General features: G+C 46.8%; 1 protein-coding gene across 1 annotated transcript in view; it reads right to left on the bottom strand.

Moving 5' to 3' along the window:
- The window catches only part of TMEM178B (transmembrane protein 178B), a 304,484-nt gene that overhangs the window by 217,810 nt on the left and 66,180 nt on the right, over positions 1 to 20,494 (bottom strand). The window lies entirely within an intron of this gene.

Genomic DNA, 20,494 nt, shown 5'->3' with positions numbered 1-20,494 from the left:
TTTTTGTTTGATTTGATGCTGGAGGGACTACATTTTCTTTTTATAGCCATTCCCCTCTCCCCACAATAATCCCCACTGCAAGATTTGGTCTCCTGAGGAACCTCTCAGTGAAGGTAATGCCCATGGAAGCAATGGGTTCGCTTTAGTCACAGGCTCCCCCACAACTCATGCCTTAGCCAATGTTTGCTTCTGATCAGAAACACTTAGAAGTTCAGTGATGCAAGGATGGTTGCAATGACAGTAGGGTTTCCTACATCCCTTTCCCTGGCACCCCCATCAACATTTCTTTCATCAGACCATTTTGCTAAGCAATTAGGGTCTGACCAAAAGCCCACTAAAGTCAACTTTCCTTTGACTTCCATGAGCTTTGGATCAGGTCCTTAATAAATAAGTAGATATTCTCAGTGTCACTCCACTGCCATGCTCAGTTCACCACTCAGAGGAGAGACAGACTTTGCTAACTGTTGCCTCTCTGATTGATACTCAACAGATGAAAGAAAAATACATTAATTAAAGCAATAAGCCATACACCAATAAAACAAATGAGAAAGTGATGCAACCCAGTACCGGGGCCAGGAATGGAGCACCCACCATTAGCACCAACTTAAAAGGCATTTAAACACATGATGCCAAGAGTCCTATCTTTCATCTCCAAAGGGTTAATTATGCTTTCACCATTCGCCGCTGGAAATCTAGGTTTCAAGCTGCCTCAGGTCATAAATGTTACTTGGCATGAACTGAAACAATGCACCATGGATTCAGAGTGTGAATAAAACGTTATGCAACAAAATTATTAGTTACAACCCAGACTGTTAGCATCTTCTGAAGTTAGTGCAGCACAAACATTGGAGGTCCTCACTGTTTGCTTTTCTTAAGTGTTCTTTGCATTCTGCCTTTGACAGCAATTAGATTAGACAAAGCCAAATATTATAGGGGGAAAAGGCAAAATATTTACATATGTATCCGCCTGCCCTGACAGCGTGATGGGCTTCTGTGCGTGCCTGCACCATCTGGGCACCAAATGTACGCCCAGAATGAAAGTTTCAAACCAAGAATAGTATTTAAAAAAAGAAAGCTACCGTGGAAAGATCTTCCTTAAAAAAATATATATATCATGTGATGAACTTGATGAACTTAACGTCTTCATGCTAATTTGTAAAAACATTCTACCTGCTTTTGCTCAGCTACATTCATGGTTCAGAAATTTTGGCAGAAAGATGGAAATTGCTTATTTGTCTGGAAATAATCTTCATGTTATCTGATACCTATCCAGAGAGAGGACTTGCCTAGAGCAGCAGCAAGGAACACAGATTCACAACTGAAAAAAAACCATAGTATTCCATTTATTAATATGTTTAAAGGAATGCAATCAACACTGATAGGCTGTGCTAACTTCCTGTGAGATGCTGAGCACCCTCCATTCCCATTGCTGTCATTGAGAGTTAATGGCTCTCGGCACCTTGCAGCATCAAACCCTAAGACAAGAAAGAGACTATGACCTCAATTCAGGGCATAACTTAAGCACGTGCTTAAGTCCCATTGGCATCCATGGGATTTAAGCACATGCTTAACTGTTATCCTGAACAGGAATGCATTCCTCAACAAAGGCCTGTGTTTGCAGTGGTAACTGTTTAACTGAGGGTATGTCTACACTACGAGAGTAGTTCGATTTTAGTTAAATCGAATATGTGCAATCGATATTAGAAAGTCGAACGTGTGTGTCTACACTAAGGACAGTAATTCGACTTTGTCAGTCCACACTACCAGGGAAAGCGTCGACATTGGAAGCAGTGCACTGTGGGCAGCTATCCCACAGTTCCCGCAGTCCCCGCTGCCCAGTGGAATTCTGGGTCGAGCCCCCAATGGCTTCTGGGTAAAAAATTGTGGCGAGGGTGCTTTTGGGTAACTGTCGTCATCCGTCAGTCACTACCGCCCTGCCTCCCTCCCTGAAAGCGCCGGCGGGAAATCAGTTCGCGCACTTTTTGATCAGTGACAGCGCGGACGCCACAGCACTGCGATCATGGATCCCGCTGCGACCATCGCTGCAGTTGTGGCCGTTCTCAACGCCTCGCACCTTATCATACACCTTTCCCAGAGGCAGATGCAGAGAAATCAGGCGAGGAGGCTACGGCAGCGGAGTGAGGGCCTGAAGTCGGAGAGTAGCACAGAGCTGTCAGAAACCACGACACCCAGCGCCGAGGACATCACGTTTGCAATGGGGCATGTGGATTTTGTTGAACGGCGATTCTGGGCCCGGGAAACAAGCACGGACTGGTGGGACCGCATAGTGCTTCAGGTCTGGGATGAATCCCAGTGGCTGCGAAACTTTCGCATGCGGAAGGGGACTTTCCTGGAACTTTGTGAGTTGCTGTCCCCTGCCCTGAAGCGCAAGGACACCCGCATGCGAGCAGCCCTGACTGTCCAGAAGCGAGTGGCCATAGCCCTCTGGAAGCTTGCAACGCCGGACAGCTACCGGTCAGTCGCGAACCACTTTGGCGTGGGCAAATCTACCGTGGGGGTTGTTGTCATGCAAGTAGCCAAGGCAATCGTCAAGGTACTGCTGTCAAAGGTAGTGACCCTGGGAAACGCGCAGGCCATCATAGATGGCTTCGCTGCGATGGGATTCCCAAACTGCGGTGGGGCTATAGATGGGACTCACATCCCTATCCTGGGACCGGGCCACCAGGCCAGCCAGTACATCAATAGAAAGGGGTACTTTTCAATGGTGCTGCAAGCACTGGTGGACCATCGGGGACGGTTTACAAACATCTACGTCGGATGGCCGGGCAAGGTTCATGACGCTCGCGTGTTCAGGAACTCTGGTCTGTTTAGACGGCTGCAGGAAGGTATTTACTTCCCGGACCACAAGATAACTGTTGGGGATGTGGAGATGCCTACAGTGATCCTCGGGGACCCAGCCTACCCGCTAATGCCCTGGCTCATGAAGCCCTATACTGGCGCCCTGGACACAGAAAAAGAACTGTTCAACTACCGGCTGAGCAAGTGCAGAATGGTAGTGGAGTGTGCTTTTGGCCGTCTCAAGGGGAGATGGAGAAGCTTACTCACTCGCTGTGATCTCAGCGAAACCAATATCCCCATCGTTATTGCAGCTTGCTGTGTGCTCCACAATCTGTGTGAGAGCAAGGGGGAGACCTTTATGGCGGGGTGGGAGGTTGAGGCAAATAGCCTGGCTGCTGATTACGCCCAGCCAGACAGCCGGGCGATTAGAAGAGCCCAGCGGGACGCGCTGTGCATCCGGGAGGCTTTGAAAGCCAGTTTCAAGGCTGAGCAGGGTACCCATTGACTTTTAAGTTTGTGGACACAGAAGCTGAACTTGCCCCCGTTTCTTTACCCAGTTGCCGTCGACTATCCTCTCCAATTACATACCCCCTTCACCCCCTTCCCAAAAAATAAAATCTGTTCTGTTTTGTTCATGGACACCGTTGTCTTTATTACTGTTTTCACGGGAATGTTTTAAACCTGGGACGCAGACTGTGGCGGGGAGCGGGTTTAGGGTTGTGATGCAAATGATGCTTCTAAACTCCAGGAATGACAGGCTCCGCGATGGTGGACTGGTTGTTTCAACGGAGCCTGCCAGCCCTCCTGGCCGGGACTGCGTGTATGTGTCGGCTATGTGACTGTCTTGCAGGGGGAGGAGGGTTACAGATCCCCTGCTGCGCGGCTCTGTGATCCAGGGTAAGGACCGCTGCATAAGATCTGTAACTGCCCTCCCCCGCCACCAAGTCACAGAGCAACACCACCGCCCCCACCACACAGAACATGAAAACCACCTCCCAGACTGACCAGGATAACTAGTCACTGCACTGTATATGTGCCCTGCTGCTGCACCTGCCCCCTGCTAAAGGTGACTGTCCTGTCCAATGACCAAGGCCCTTCCCCCCCCTCCAGACAGACTCCCCTCCAAAAGAAGAGGATGGAAACAGAAATGAACAGAAACGTATTCTTTATTAACAACCGCACATGGAACGGGGGGGTGAAACTTGGACGGGGTCTTGTGTGAGGCGGGTAGGAAAGGACTTTTCAAATTTTGGGGAATGAGAGCCTTCTAGTGGTAGAGCAGTCCGCAGGGGTGGAGTGAAATTTTTCCCGGCCCCTTCCACCCCTCCGTGTTTGGACTTTGGGTGAGGGGGGTATGGGACTTGGTGGCGGGGCAGGGCAGTTACAGAGAGACTGCAGCGGGGCTCTCTCCTCCTGCCTCCGGTCCTGCAGAACATCCACAAGGCGGCGGAGCGTGTCCGTTTGCTCCCTCATTAGTCCAAGCAGCGTTTGAGTAGCCTGCCTGTCCTCCTGTCGCCACCTCTCCTCCCGTTCAATGTTTGCCCGGTGCATTTGGGACAAGTTCTCCCTCCACTGTGTCTGCTGGGCTGCCTGTGCTCGGGAGCATTCCATTAGTTCAGCAAACATGTCTTCCCGTGTCCTCTTCTTCCTCCTCCTAATGTGCGCTAGCCTCTGGGCAGATGTGGCTGTGGGAATTGGAAAAAGGGAGTGAATTCCTGAGACAGAGCAATGTATCTGTGAACAGAGAACATAGTCTTTCTCTGTGAACAAGACCATGCAGAGCACCTATCACACGCGCACTGAGGACAAGGTCGAATTTTCGGCCCTCGCCTACAGTGCCTGCGGTCTTGCTGTGGCGAGCTGAGGAGCAGGGCAGGACACCGGACTTTGTCTAGATGGCAAACATGGTAAGCCGTAGACTTGTGGCCGCTTAAAACTTTAAGAGTGGCACTGGCCTCCTTTCACATAGAAAGCAATGCGAGTCTCTGCTGGCAGCAATCCTGCAAGCATGAACTCTGGCCCTGTCCCAGCCCCTCGCGGCTGTAAACCGCGTGGCTGTAAACCGGCGGTTGCAGTTCTGTAAAGGGACGGGCAAGCAGTCCCAATACTAACTTTCCCCTACCTAATTCACAGCAGGGAGTCATGCCTGACATCACCCTCCTGAAGGTCTCCGAGAGCCAGAAGGAGAAGATGCTCCGGGACAGCCTGCAGAAACCGGGGCCATTTGCTGCACTGCTGTGCAAGGCCATGATCCCGGAGTACCTGCTGGCGTTGTGGCAGGGAAACGTGTCCTACCACGGGGGGCCTAATAAGCTGTCCCTGCCCAGGAACCTGCTGATGAGGCTTGAAAAACACCTGCAGGAGGTGTATGAGGAGTTCTCCCCGGAGGATGTCGCCTCGATCCCCGGTTACATTGACCAGTTCTTGGCTTAGGTGCCCTTGGAGGGACAAATGACTGCAGGGTTTTGGGCACTATAATCATGAAGCGGACATTGTGAGATTTTTTTAAAATGGTTCGGACTATATATTGAGGCGCCCAAAGACGGAGTAATCATGATACACTTTGCACTGATTCCCCTTTTGTTTGACTTTCCTGTTTACATGTTTTTAAGCACTTTACCCACTGTTAATATTTTCAATCTTCCTGTTTTGTTGCAAATAAATGTTTACATGTTTTAAAGCACTTTAGCTACTGTTAATATTTTAAATATGCCAGTTATGTTGTAAATAAATGTTTGGATATTTAAAACACTTACTGCTTGATCCTTCCCCTGAATCTGTGTCTGGGGTAACGGCTGGGGAGGGTTGGTAGGGGATCTCTGTCAGGGTGATGAAGAGCTCCTGGCTGTCGGGCAAATCAGCGTTGTAAGCGCTGTCTACTGCCTCGTCCTCCTCATCTCCTTCCTCCTCTTCCCCGTCCGCTGAGGAACCGGCCGCGGACAATATCCCATCCTCAGAGTCCACGGTCAGGGGTGGGGTAGTGGTGGCGGCCGCACCTAGGATGGAATGCAGTGCCTCGTAGAAACGGGATGTGTGAGGCTGGGATCCGGAGCGTCCGTTTGCCTCTTTGGTCTTCTGGTAGCCTTGTCTCAGCTCCTTGATTTTCACGCGGCACTGCGTTGCATCCCGGCTGTAGCCTCTCTCTGCCATGGCTTTAGAGATCTTCTCATAGATCTTTGCATTCCGTCTTTTGGAGCGCAGCTCGGAAAGCACGGACTCATCTCCCCACACAGCGATGAGATCCAAGACTTCCCGATCCGTCCATGCTGGGGCCCTCTTTCTATTGGATTGCACGGCCATCTCTGCTGGAGAGCTCTGCATCGTTGCCACTGCTGCCACTGCTGCTGAGCTCGCCACGGTGTCCAAACAGAAACTGCGCTTCAAACTGCCCAGACAGGAAAAGGAATTCAAATTTTCCCGGGGTGTGGCTGGTCAGAGCATCCGAGCTCGGACTGCTGTCCAGAGCGTCAACAGAGTGGTGCACTGTGGGATAGCTCCCGGAGCTATTACCGTCGATTTCCATCCACACCTAGCCTAATTCGATATGGCCATTTCGAATTTAGCGCTACTCCTCTCGTTGTGGAGGATTACAGAAATCGATTTAAGGAGGGCTCTATGTCGAACTAAATGGCTTCGTGGTGTGGACGGGTGCAGGGTTAATTCGATATAACGGCGCTAAATTCGACATAAAAGCCTAGTGTAGACCAGGCCTGAGATATACAGCATTTATGATGAAAAAAAATTGGCAATAGTTAGGCGAGTAGAATGCCATATCAGTAAATTCCTCCTGTGCCTACAGAATTTAAAAGACTACGGAGAATGTAGTTCAGAATATGTCAGAACCATATTTGATTAACTGTCCAACACACCTGAATTATTTCAGATTATACAACACTGACAACTGGTGGAACACACTCCCTGTGGAAAGGATGTGCAACTGTGACTGCTTTCTACTCACCGTCACTGACAGACAGTTGTTTGCAGTATTGTGGTAGCCATGTTGGTCCCAGGATATTAGAGAGACAAGGTGCGTGAGACAATATTTTTTATTGGACCAACTTCGGTTGGTGAAAGAGAGAAGCTTTCAAACTACACAGATCTCTTCTTCAGGTCTGATAGACAGGGCAGATGAGCTGTAATAAGGTCCACTCAAGATTTCCTGGTCAAATTTACAAAAAGTTTCCTGTAGCCAGAGACAAACTCAAGTCATCATTCTGACCTTGCTTGCACGAGTGTAGATCTGAGTAAACTCCACTCCAGTCAACGGAACTGCACTGGTGTGAAACTGGTGAGAGGAGAATTCACCCTTAAACATCCAAAAGGGTTTTCTTTGTCAAAGTCTCTAATCGCAGTCAACAAAAAGAGGACTTTGTGCCGCCAATGTTTAAGTACTTCACAAGAGAGATTGCTCCCTTCACCCCCACAGATGGTCTAGCTCGTAATGTAAATTACCTTCAAATCCTCTGAGTACACTCATCCTCTAGTGCCCTGGGAGGATGACATGATTCACTACAACTGGGCCCAGAACTATTTCCCTCATGGAAGGCTCCCTGAAAATCCCTGCACTCATGAGGGCATGCAACTGTGGCTTTTCTTTTCAGAGAGAAAAGAAACTCAACCCTCTCCTTTTCATCCACTGAGCGAGGTGTCTCCACCCCATCACATTGACGCACAAAGATTTAATACTGCTACAGCTCACAGAGATTCACATTCAGTTCAAGTGACTGGGCCAGGGCTGGATTTACAGGCAGGCAACCCAGGGACTGCCTAGGGTATTGGGCTTGGGGGGGGGGGGCGCTGGGCCCGGTGTGCTGTTTTTGTTGTTAGCAACCAAAGGGAAAATAGAATGTTGCAGTAACATGTTTCAGATATTCTGTATGTGGATTCATTTTCCACTAACCCTCCTAGAATGTTCTTTGTAGAATCCCGTGGAACCTTCCAGACTTTCCGAGAACTACATTTTCCTTGAACCTCCTAGAATGCTGTCAGCTATGCCCTTGTGGGTATGTAAGGGGAGGGGACGTTGCCAGTCAGTCAGTGAGATATAAGAACAAAGTAAAGTGAGAGCCCAGCTGCGATATTATGAACCTAGTTTTACTGTGTAATTGTGAAAGTGTACCTGTGTTTTAAAACTTGAAGCATGTAGATAGTGACTAATAAAGGACATATTTAATGAGATGCCAGAGATATCTATCAAACTCTTATCTGCGCAACAATATAAAAAATACTGTTACTTCTTTTGCCGTGCTTAAAACATGTTTGATGACTTGATGTTAGTACATTTCAGTTATTCTTAAAATTAAAAAGTTTCTATAAGCTTAGAGAAAACAATTTTTATTTGCTTACATATGGCATGAACAACAAATTTACAGATCCTAGCATGCAAATTTATCATCTTGTATGACAGGATAAATCATGCATGCAAATCGTGCATCAAAGTAGTGAAATGGGCTACAAACGTAATAAAAAATAAAGATTCAAAAGTTTAACAAATGGAAAGGGGGAACCAAAAACACTCTTTGCCTGGGGCACCATTTGGTCTAGGGCCAGCCCTGACTGGGGCGGGGATCACACTGAGTGCTCTCTTTTTCCAATGCCCCTGAAATCTATGTAGCCGAAGTGAACAGTACGGATGGCCACTGTCAAGACAATATGGCTACAGAACTGTTAAACTAGGAGATGTAGCACATCCCATGTTCCCCCTGTGGAAGGGAACCCGTAGCTGCTGTGCTAGTTGCCCCACACACTCGCCCCTGGCAAAGGGAGGAGCCAGGTAAGGGGTGTGTCAAGGGGCCTGAGCAGAACTCAGAGCAGAGCAGCGCTCAGCTACACCAATCCTCCACCGTTAGCATAAGTCAGAGCAGACCATAGGCTGATGCCAGCTCCAAAAGAGTTAAATATGCTTTCACCATTCGCCTCTGGAAAACTAGGTTTCAAGCTGCCTCAGGTCATAAACATTACTTGGCATGAACTGAAACAATGCACCATGGATTCAGAGTGTGAATAAAATGTTATGCAACAAAATTATTAGTTACAACCCAGACTGCTAGCATCTTCCAAAGTTTGTGAGGCACAAATACTGGAGGTCCTCACAGTTTGCTTGCTCCACCCCTTGGCTCCCTTCAACTCCTACAAAAGGAGAATTGTTTCCAGGAGAACCATCACACCATGGCATGGCAGGAATACCACCTGAAGACCCTGGCTCACCACGCTCTCTTCCATTTTCAAAGCACATTCCAATATTGTGGCCTCAGTCCAAGTGCTAACGAACCTGTGCCCCCACACGCGACTTGCCCTTTAAGCGTCACACTTGCTGGCAGTGTCAGCAGAGAGACCAAGGATGGGCATGGGGAATAAACTGCCCTCTCGCCTCAGAGGCAGTAAAGAACAGCATTGAGGCACATTAGTAGGGACGCTCACACTGATGTTGTCCATGCTGAACCTATTCTGTGAATAAATAGAGGGTTTCAATCTCCAAGGCTCTCAGGCTAGTACCTTTCCTTAGCTGACAATTGGCGGATTGGAGGACTCTGACCAGAGTGGCCAAGTTGACTTTTCCAGAGATAGTTTCATAGATATTAAGGCCATAAGGGATCATTACAATAATCTAGCCTGACTTCCTGTATAGCACAGGCCTCAGCTTAGTTGTCTGACAGTGGCATGACTGAAGGTGCTGCTCCAGCAAATGACTTCTCAAGGTAGTCAGGAACATCAAGGTTAAAGGCCACCATAGATGATCAGCATCAAGAGAAGATTGCATCAGAGTCTCTTTACTTGCAAGTATCAGAGGGGTAGCCGTGTTAGTATGGATCTGTAAAAAGCAACAAAGAGTCCTGTGGCATCTTAAAGACATGCGTCTGATGAAGTGGGTATTCACCCACGAAAGCTTATGCTCCAATACATCTGTTAGTCTTAAAGGTGCCACAGGACTCTCTGTTGCTTTTTACAGATCCAGACTAACATGGCTACCCCTCTGGTTCATATAACATGTTTGTCTAATAATTTTGAAGAACAGAGTTGTAAAAATTAAAGCCAGAACAAAGGTTGAAATTTGTGGAATAAATTGTTCGTTATGAACAGTTCACCCAGCTGTATCTAGAACACAGGAATGAGAAAGCTGCCTTCAGTCTTCTTGGGGAAGCTCATAGTACCATAGTCCATGGTAGCAAATATAATAGAACAAATAAATGATGGGGCTACAAATGAATTTTTCCAAGAAATCAAAGTACAAACTGGGAGGTGACAAATGCTTTCAGCTGATTGGTCTTTGTCTATCTAAAGGAAACATTCTGTGGAGTTTCTGTCAGGTCAATGCTCTAGGCTAAATCTGTTGTGAAGTTTAGATTGTCCCTGTCAAATGTAATCCAAAACAAATTAACCCTAGTGATGGAGCTCTCAGCAACTGCCATGTCGGATTCCTGGCCCCTCATTCTCCAGGATGGCAGCTCATGGAAGGTGTGTGTGTGGGAGGAGTTCCCATGTTGTTAACATTGAGCCTTCTGGCTAGCGAAGGAAAGCCATTAATAGTTCCAAAATAAACCCCTTTCTAACTTGTAAGAATGGTCTTCACAATGTGGTGCTCTGAATGTGGGGAACAAAGGTGCGTCCTCCAGTGGGACTGGGAGGAGTCAGTCACTGTCACCATAAAAACAACACCCTTCCCCTCTGATTTAACCCCCATTTATCAAAGCTAGGATCAACAGGGCATCAATGCCATCGGTGCAAACTGATGTTTTTCTTGATGTTCCTGACTACCTTGAGAAGTCATTTGCTGGAGCAGCACCTTCAGTCATGCCACTGTCAGACAACTAATCTGAGGCCTGTGCTATACAGGAAGTCAGGCTAGATTATTGTAATGATCCCTTATGGCCTTAACATCTATGAAACTATCTCTGGAAAAGTCAACTTGGCCAGCAGCTTTAATTTCCCACAATTCACATCCATACATTGCTATGGAAAAAGTTAGGCTATTCACCAATTGCACCTTCATACATTTTGAGATGCCATATTTTTCTCCCCACACTTTCTACGGGAAGCCATAGCTGGCTGAGCCATCCCTAGTCTTCTTGTGATTTCCTTGGAAGGGCCTCCCTGATTTGATATATGATCCCAACTAATTAAATTCATCTACTGCCTCTACAGTTTGTCCATTAATCACGATGTCCACTTGTTAGTCCTATCAATGTATATGCATTTTGTTTTCATCACATTCAGGAACAGTCAATATTCCTCATTAAACTGTTTTTACAGACTCCAACATTTGTTGCATTACACTGATGGTTGTAGCAAAGAGCATCATGTTATCAGCATATCAGAGATTGGTTAAGAGGTGTCCATCAATGGAAATCCCAGCTCCTTCCACTTTGTCAAAACCTTCAAACGGCTTGTCTGATAATACATTCTGCATTTATGTTAAAGATGCTTGGGACAAAATACACAGTGGAAAACAACTCACTGTCTCCTACTGCTGTTCACACCGTGGTCTGCTGTTGGTGGTAAAGACTTATGACAATTTAAATGAGATGCTTTGGAATCCCTACATCTGCCAGTATCCTCCAAAGATGGTCACATCAGACAGCAAATGCTTTTGAGTAGTCAGTGAAACCCATGATCAATGAGATTGTGTACACTGCATTTTCCAGTGATGTGATGGATATTCGCTATTTGGTCAGGGATGCTTCAGCCCTCTCTGAAACTAACTTTGTGGTGGTAGTTCTCTTTCTATCCTTTGTTTCATGAGATCCTTGATTATGTAGCACATAACTTTGCTTGCATGGGATACCAGGGAGATGATATGATAGTTACTGAGCTCTGTTATGCTTCTCATCTTTGTTAAGGTCAAAAAAATTCTCTTTTGTCTAGTCCTCCGGCTAATTTCTAGTCATCCGTACATCATTACAAATTTTCTACATAAGATCAGTACTGCATTTGCCAACCACTTCTAACTATTCTTCAGGCAAGTTATCTACCCCTGGTGCTTTCCCAGGCTTCATTTTCATAATAGCATGCCCCAGATGGCTCTGGTTCCATACTCTCTTTTCTGTCACCCCGTATTATGACTGGGTCTGGTGAGGCATACAGATTGGGACAGTAATCTCTCCACCTGCACTTAATATCATCACAGTAATGGTGCCCACTCATCTCTGCCTCCTGTTGGCCAGATGCGAACCTGCACTCTCTCTGCTTATGGTGCCCCCTGTTGGCTGTTGCCCTCATCAAGCTGGTCCTCAGTGACTCCAGCTGAGTCATACATGGTCTAACCACATAAAGCAGGGGTTCTCAAACTTTTGTACTGGTGACCCCTTTCACATAGCAAGCCTCTGAGTGTGACCCCCCCCCTTATCAATTAAAAACACTTTTTAATGTATTTAACACCATTATAAATGCTGGCAGCAAAGCGGGGTTTGGGGTGGAGGCTGACCGCTTGCAACCCCCCATGTAATAGCCTTGTGACCCCCTTAGGGGTCCCGACCCCCAGTTTGAGAACCCCGGACATAAAGGAATCCCTTCCGGAGTAAAAGGTCCAACAGGGCCTGTCCCTGTGCCCTTGTTACTGTCTTTAGCCCTGTCTCTAGGCTCAGACCTCAGCCCCTTCTGGGCTAGCTTTAAGCCTGTGTCTTACCTGATAATGACCAGTGTCCCCAGGGCTTCCTCCCTGGAGACTCTTTAAATCCTGCCCTTCACCTGGACCTCCCTTTCTTGGGGCTTAGGCCACTCTGCCACTGGGGGGACCAGAGCCTGCCCACTACTCTGGGTCTTGACCCAGAGACTCTATAAATAACAGCCATGTGCTGCTTCCTGTAATAGTTGCTGCTGCTAGTCCCTGGGCCACTTCCCACATAGCTCAGTCCTTACCTCAGGGCTGAAGATCTCAACTCCTCTCCTTCGGGTCCCAGCCAGCAACTGATCTGCTCAGGCCCTGCAGCTCCTTTTTAACTGGGCCTGCTGCGCTCTTATTGGCTGCTTCCCTGCAGCCTCTTTAGGCAGGCCTAGGGGACCCACCTTCAATGCTCCTTTCCTGGGGCAGGGATTAGTAGGACCCTGAGACCTCCAGAAGGGGGCCTCAAAGGGCCCAGTACATCCCATCACAATCACCCTCTGTGAAGACTCTGCCATCATGATATTTTATGTTTGATCACAGGGAAAACCTTTTGGTAAGAAGTCTGACCACTGTGAACATACCTTTTGTATTATTACTCTCTATCATTCTCAAGTTCCATACATTTTGCCCCTGATCTATTCAGTCATCTCATCTAGTCTGCCTTTAAATCTGTCTGCTCAATTCCTTATATGCTTTCCTATATTCTTCCATCTCCAAGCCATTCTCTTTCACTCTGTGTAATTCTTCCTCCAGCTCACCCAGGTTTTCAGTTAACCAGGTGCAGTCCAACACGGACGTTTCAGAATGTGTGCTTTAGCAGTTTCAAGCACGATAGTTTTCATTTTATTTCAAAGTTTGTTGGGAGTGTTCTCCTCTTTCGCCTATGCCAATGCCTCAGACCCATTCTGAGCGAAGATTATATAATCTTCATTGAGATTCGGGCCCAACGGCAGTGGAGCTGTTGAACGTCATATCTTTTTAAGTTTTAATTGTATGTTTGAGGCTAATAGCTAGTGGTCTGACCCGCAGTCTGCACTCGGGAAAGTCTTTGTCCATTGGAAACTTGCACTCCAGCATTATATCATTACACAGTCAATTTGGTTTTTTTTCATACTGTCAGGTGACCGCCACGTGAGCCTTAGCATTGCCTCTTAGAGGGACTCAGGGGTGGTGTTTAGTTTTCCCAGGTTTCTGGGTGGGAGCTTGAGCCAGTTCTGTACTGTAACGTTAAGAGGAATCCCTAGATATTAACCCCAGCCTTTGTTGCTGCCAGCACTGCCTGGCAGAAGGGTATATATATGTATTAGCCGGAGATTTTTAATAGGAAAAGGAATAAATAAATAAATAAATATAAATTAATTAATGGAGATCTCCCATCTCCTAGAACTGGAAGGGACCTTGAAAGGTCATCGTGTCCAGCCCCCTGCCTTCACTAGCAGGACCAAGTACTGATTTTGCCCCAGATCCCTAAGTGGCCCCCTCAAGGATTGAACTCACAACCCTGGGTTTAATGCTCAAACCACTGAGCTATCCCTCCCCCCTGCAAAAAAGTTTTCTTTGCAGCCAGGAGGGGAAACTTCCTATTTCCTTTCCTCTTACTTCTTTCTCGTTAGTACTTCTTCCCAATTTGCTTCCAAATGAAGAGCATCTCAGATCCTCTAGATTAGGGCAAATTGTACAGATAGTGGTCAGCTGGGGGAAGGAGATCGGTAGAAATTGATGAGGGGAAACTAGCTATAATCCTATAAAAATACCCTCAGTAGGCAGCTGAATTTCAAGGGTGAGGAAAGAGATAGAAAAAATCTACACAGCTTTTGCCAATGCTGTTTCCCATGTTCTGCATACCCACAGCTGGCAAACTGCAGTTCACTGAAACTGTTCCGCTGATGGAAGCATAAATATTCTACCCGTGATAAGAAAAGAAGCCAAGTATGAGACCAAGTTTTGAATTTCCACTGGGAAAATGAGCAGCTCGCACTTTCTCTCAAGGGACCAGAGGAAGGGAGTTTCAAGGAAGCTGAAGCCAGGAAGATGGTTATGAAACACTTTCTTATTTCTGCTATTAATAACAATCTCCAGGCCATGAAGCACTGGAGGGGTAGAGAGACATCCATTTGAATTTGTTAATCTTCATGTCCAGTTATTTACATGGTGGAGAGCGGGGAGGAAGGAGAGATGAAGAGGTTAAAAGGGCTGTAAATTATTTATTCCTGCTTGTTTAGATACAGAAATTAAGTGATCAATAGAGTCATGGAGACAGCAATGACCAGTAAAGACTCACTGAAGATCCAGCACTGCCAGCCGGATAAGAGTATGCATGGTAGGGGCTTGTACAGCAGAACAGGGTGAGAGAGGGGCTAAGGGGGGCATGGAGATGTTTGTCCTTGGTTCTCTAGCCTCCAAATATCAGATGGACAACGGTGTTCACTGATCTAGGAAGCCATCTCACTGTATGAGCAGCTCCTCTCCAATCACAGCATTGATTACAGGCCTTGAGCTTTTTTACTGAGTCGTTAACACACAGGCAGTGTCAGTATCTCTATCTCTCTGCTGATCTCATTGTATAGTCCTTCCACATTTAAATACACTGGGCCAGATCCTCCTCACACTTATGTTGCTTTTATACCCAAGTAACTCTTCTGATTTCAATAGAGTTACTCCAGATTCACACTGGTGTAAATTCAGACAGAATCAGGCAGACACAGGCCCTGTTTCTAAGAGTGGGGCTGGAAATGTGAGGCCAGCTCTTCAGATGTAAATAGTAGGGTGACCAGATGTCCCGATTTTATAGGGACAGTGCCGATTTTGGGGTCTTTTTCTTATATAGGCTCCCCACCCCCTGTCCCAATTTTTTACATTTGCTGTCTGGTCACCCTAGTAAATAGGTACAGATCCATTAACATCACTGATTTACACCAGCTCAGGACCTGGCCCATTTTGTGTAACAGAATCTCGTCTGTACCTTGGAAAACTGTTTACTGTCTCTGTTGCTCCAAGATGTAAATCTGCCTTTCCCTGCAACGTGTTCCTCTCTGCCTGCTGAGGAAAGAGGAACACACATCCCGCTCTCCAGGTCTCCCTGCTGCTGGTTTTTGGCTGCTCCACAAATTGCCATGCTAGACAGTATGCTTGGCAAATGCTTTTTCAGTATTTCACCCCAGTGTCTTAACAGCAGAAGCACAACATGACAAAGGGAATAATTCAAGTGCTCTACAGCCCACAGTCCAGAATTACAGTCTGCATTATGTTTCAGCCCATCTCCCAAAAGGTCACACTTACAGACCCAGTCTGATCGAGAGCCCTAGAGCATTCTCCCTTAGAAAGTTCACCTTGCTAAAAGAACATGCATGTGGACTGCAGCATGTGTCTAGATAATACTCATCACGTTTCCATGCAGAATTTATGTTCTTCACCTGATGTTGGTGAAAGTTATGAGTTTCACATTGGAAGATGTCATGAGCTCTGTAGGTGGCCCCCATGGGTTTCACGTGTGGAAATTCATAGGGATAAAACAAAAGAAAAAATAGTGTAGACAAACATTTAGGCTAAATGCCTTCTCCAGTGCCTTCAAAGATGGCATGTACACAAAATGTTTCTCTCCAGAATTGTTTCTTAACTTACATTTGGGATCACATAGGAGGCAGGTTTTGTTTGGATTAAATAACCCAGGAGTAACATGACTTTCGTGTGAATCTCACATCTTTTTGCATGTTTTAATAAAAGGGTTTGAAGCTATCACCACAGAAATTGATAGCATCCAGAAGAATGGCATTCCTGTAGAGTAAATGTAAGAGGAAATCTCTGCCTTATTTTCTTTAGGCTAAGGTCAGAATTCAACCAAGATTGATCTTTTCCCACCCATTGGTGAAGCAGGAAAATTCTGATTAATGCAGACTGTTTTGCCCATAAATAGTGCTTTCAACTGATCTCTGCAATGAGTTTGCAACATTCTTTGTAGGCAAGATAGACAGTCTTTATGCTGGACTTTCCAGGCCTTTTCACTGTGAAAACCATGGGCTTTGAACATACTCTTTCCCTCTGGGAGAGTTTGACTTGATTTCTGGGGAGCACGTACTTGGTCTTCTGGGTTCCCCAAGACTCAACTCTTTGCTCTGCCCCCTATGTATCCCAGTTGCTTAATGCAAGTGTTGTGGCCAGGGCCAGCTCCAGGCACCAGCTTAGCAAGCAGGTGCTTGGGGCGGCCACTCTGGAGAGGGGCGGCACGTCCAGCTATTTGGCGGCAATTCGGCGGAGGGTCCCTCACTCCCGCTCGGAGTGAAGGACCTCCCACCGAATTGCCACCGCAGATCGCGGCTTTTTTGTTGTTGTTGTTGGGCTGCTTGGGGCGGCAAAAACCCTGGATCCGGCCCTGGTTGTGGCTGTGCTGTCATTATTGATGAACATTATCAAGACATCATTCAGCAAAGGGAAGAGTGCTGGCCATCCACTCACATGGAGGTCTCCTACAGTTGTTGTATGTACGTACAGTTTAAGGCCAGTGGGCAAGATCATTCCTAAAAATGGAGTAGAATAGCTGATAATACACATCTATTGCTCCATCAACTGTGCAAGTTCTGTCTCTGCTTAGATGACTCCTTGGGTGATACTGCCAGCTAGATACCTCAGAGCTACATTGCCATAAACCCTGGAAAAGCAAGTGTTGGTGAGCTGAGATCATACATTATAAGGATGCTCCCTCTTCCTTTGTAAAGGGACCCCCTCCGAGGTAGGGCAGAAGAATGTTGGTCTCCTATTTGACCATGCCCTTTCCATGTAAGGCCATTTGTTCGATGATTGTTATTTGAGTTACACTGAGTAGCACCCAGCAGTCTGAATCAGAAGCAGGGCCTCAATGTGCGAGGTGTCGTGCAAACAGACAAAAAGAGGCAGTCCCTTCCTTGAACTGCTTGCAATCTAAATAGAAACAAGATGCAACAAAGAGGTGTAACAAGGACAGGGAAGGCAAGGGGAAGAGGAAGAAGATTGTGCAGTTACTCTGCAGTATCCTAGGCTGGCAAGTGCACAGTTTGATCATTCTGAAACATTTGGACTATAAAAAACTCTCCCCAACCACCACTCTCCCTAGCCATCATGGGTGGCTGCTTCCTTGCAGTCGCAAAGTTAATCTTGAGGAGGGATTTTAAAGAGGAGAGGTGGTCCCAAAAAAAGATATTTTTCCAGCTGCGTAATTTGACCAGGCTGTCCTTTATCCCATGATGAATTTTTGCAATAACATCATATGCCCTTGTGTCCACAAGCCTTAGTTAATGATAGTCCCCCTTAGCTGGCTTTCCAGCAGCACATCTTTGGTGCCTGCAGGTTGTGCCAGCTGCATTCACACACTGATTTTTATTTAAACATTTTAGGGCTAGATTCTCCAGTGTGCGCTGGGCACTTTGCACTGAGTAACAGCACAAAGACCTTAAAATGGAGACAGTCAAAGGAGAATTTCCTTTGCGCAGAGGAACGGAAACCTGGCAAGGACAAACTTCCACCACCTCCTGAGCCAGCCATCCCCCTAATCCCATGAGAGAGGTGGCATGGACAGGAAGGGACACTCCTGATCCTCCACTGGTGTAACATCCATTATGGACCTTATATCCATGGTGGAGGATAGATTAGTCCCCTCGCTGCTCCAATTTCCACCAGGATGGGGCGACCAGGGATCAAGTTACGGTCCCTAGCGCCTTGAGGCTGCAGCTCTCCACTAGCTCAGTCATAGCAGAGAATCAGGGTATTTACTTTATTTATAGCATATGCATACATTATGCAAATTTAACATATCTCTCAAAATGGATTGGACAGTAGAAGGCAGCTCAGGTGACATGACTGGATAGCAAAACTGAAAGAAAGCATAAGAAATAACTCAGCAGCTGCAGTAACATCAATAGCTGATTTAAAGATGCCAAGAAAGATACAAATTGTCATAAAAATACATATTACACTAGACTAGACTGAAAGCGCTGGCATATGTTTAAATGGACTGGAAGTCTATTATTAAGGGATGAAAACCTTCTCATCCAGTAAGCGCCTACTGAGAGGTTAGAGCAGTCTTGGGAGTGCTCTTTTTACAGTACAACAGTTCCTTGTCTGTGGAACAGACTCATGTCACTTGTGTGAGTAATCTACCGCTTCTCATATCCCATTGTCTGCACTGTCAAATCACATCAGAGGGTCGTTGTGTGAAACCTTCTTCCACTCACTTCACCATAGAACATTTTCTGGCCAAAGCAAGACAGACTGAGCATTTCTGTTGCCTGTCAGGTAAGGTTTGTAAGTTAAAAGAGATCCTTGAAGAGTAGCTGTTAGGTTGGTTGAAAGAACCTTATTCATGGCAGCAACAAGTTTTATCCATGTACCCCAGCAGTCATTACAACTCCTGCCCCTCCAGCCCTGCACTTAAAGGGATTAGCTGACTTTACATTGGCCTCATTTGTTTTCACAGCCCGCAGAAGTATTGGCCCTGGCTATACTCAAGACCTACTTCTTGGGCCTTGTCCTGAAAGGAGTCATCCCCCTTCTGGAGATCCAGTCACCACATCTGAGGTCAGCAGGTGAAATTCATAGATTCTAAAGCCATAGTGGTTGGAAAAAAGACCAAGCAGATGCTAACTTACATCCCCTATTTACCTTTCCTCCCATTCTGGCAGTGACAACGTTTGGCCTCTCAGAGTTTCAAAAAGGACAGGGTTCCAACTCACTGAATGCAAGTTCAGCAGAGGAGACCTAATATGTCTCTAATGGGCCATCAGCATTTCCGATGGAGTGTGTGAAGAGGACACATCAACCTAATGGAATAACCCATTCCTTGAAAAACATCCAAAACACTAAAAAAACCCACCATCAGCATTACTTCCTGATTCCCTGGGGTTTTGCAATGTAAGCCTTAATGACAACAAAGATCATAGTACAGAAAGCCAGAGAGACAGCTGTTTGTTGATCTTGTCCAGAGACTCCAGCCATCAGAGGAACCATCAGCTGCAGCATTACGAAGAGGCTGATGGGATACCAGTCTAACAAGTCAACTTCACTCAAATCAATTCCAGTTTTTAAACATTGCAACTAGCCAAACCAAAAGGAGACAATGGACAATAGATTGTTACAGCAGTAGCACAGCTGAGGTTCACATTACTACCTTCAGTACAGAGGGTTTCCTCTTTGGAAGGAAAAGGAAATAAGATTGGTCTCATAGCTCATCAGAAGTGATAGAAGATTAGAGAAAAGGCAGGCCCAGTGACTACCTGTTAGTGCTTTGTGATGACATGCAAGAGACCTGGGTTTGATTTTTGTGGTCATCTACTGGGGCAAGGAGCACTGGAATTGATTTGAACCCCTCTGGCAAATTATGAGTTGCATGGATATGCTAAGAGGAAATTGCCTCCAGCCTTACTTGGCTAAAAGGATGGGTGTTGCCATAGGTCTGGGAAGTAGAAGTGCAGGGGGTGCTGCAGCACCCCCAGATTTTATGAGGGGCCACCAGCCCCAGGCCCAGGGCTCCACTCCCTAGCTCAGGTCCTGGGGGCCAGCCCCATGCCCTGCTCCCCAGCCACTGGCTCTGTACCCGGGGCCTCGCACCCAGCCCCCCGCCGCTCCCAGCTGTGGCTACAGCCTCAGCTCCCTTATCCTTGTCTGGGTCCCCCACTCCCAGAGACACACCTCTGCTCCCAGCCCCAGCTCTTGGGGGGAGTGGCGCAGACAGGGGCAAGGGGGCTGACTTTCAGCACTCCCACTACTAAAAGTGTTCCAGCACCACTGGGGGTTGCAGTGCTAACACTTGAGGGTGAAGAGTGGTGTAAAGGGAGCAAACAACAAAATCAGAAGCATGTTCTTGCCAGCAAATTAAAGAAGTATGGATTGGAAGAATGGACTATAAGATGGATAGAAAGCTGGCTAGATCGTCAGGCTCAATGGTAGCGATCAATGGCTTGATGTCTAGTTGGCAGCCGGTATCAAGCGGAGTGCCCCAGGGGTCGGTCCTGGTGCCAGTTTTATTCAATATCTTCATTAATGATCTGGATGACGGGATGCACTGCACCCTCAGCAAGTTCGCAGATGACACTAAGCTGGGGGGAGAGGTAGATATGCTGGAGGGTA

The sequence above is a fragment of the Terrapene carolina genome, unplaced genomic scaffold, assembly GCF_002925995.2.
Source record: "Terrapene carolina triunguis isolate 2854851 unplaced genomic scaffold, T_m_triunguis-2.0 Scaffold247, whole genome shotgun sequence".
NCBI classification, from domain to species: domain Eukaryota; kingdom Metazoa; phylum Chordata; order Testudines; family Emydidae; genus Terrapene; species Terrapene triunguis.
This window is presented reverse-complemented; position numbering and strand designations above follow the sequence as displayed.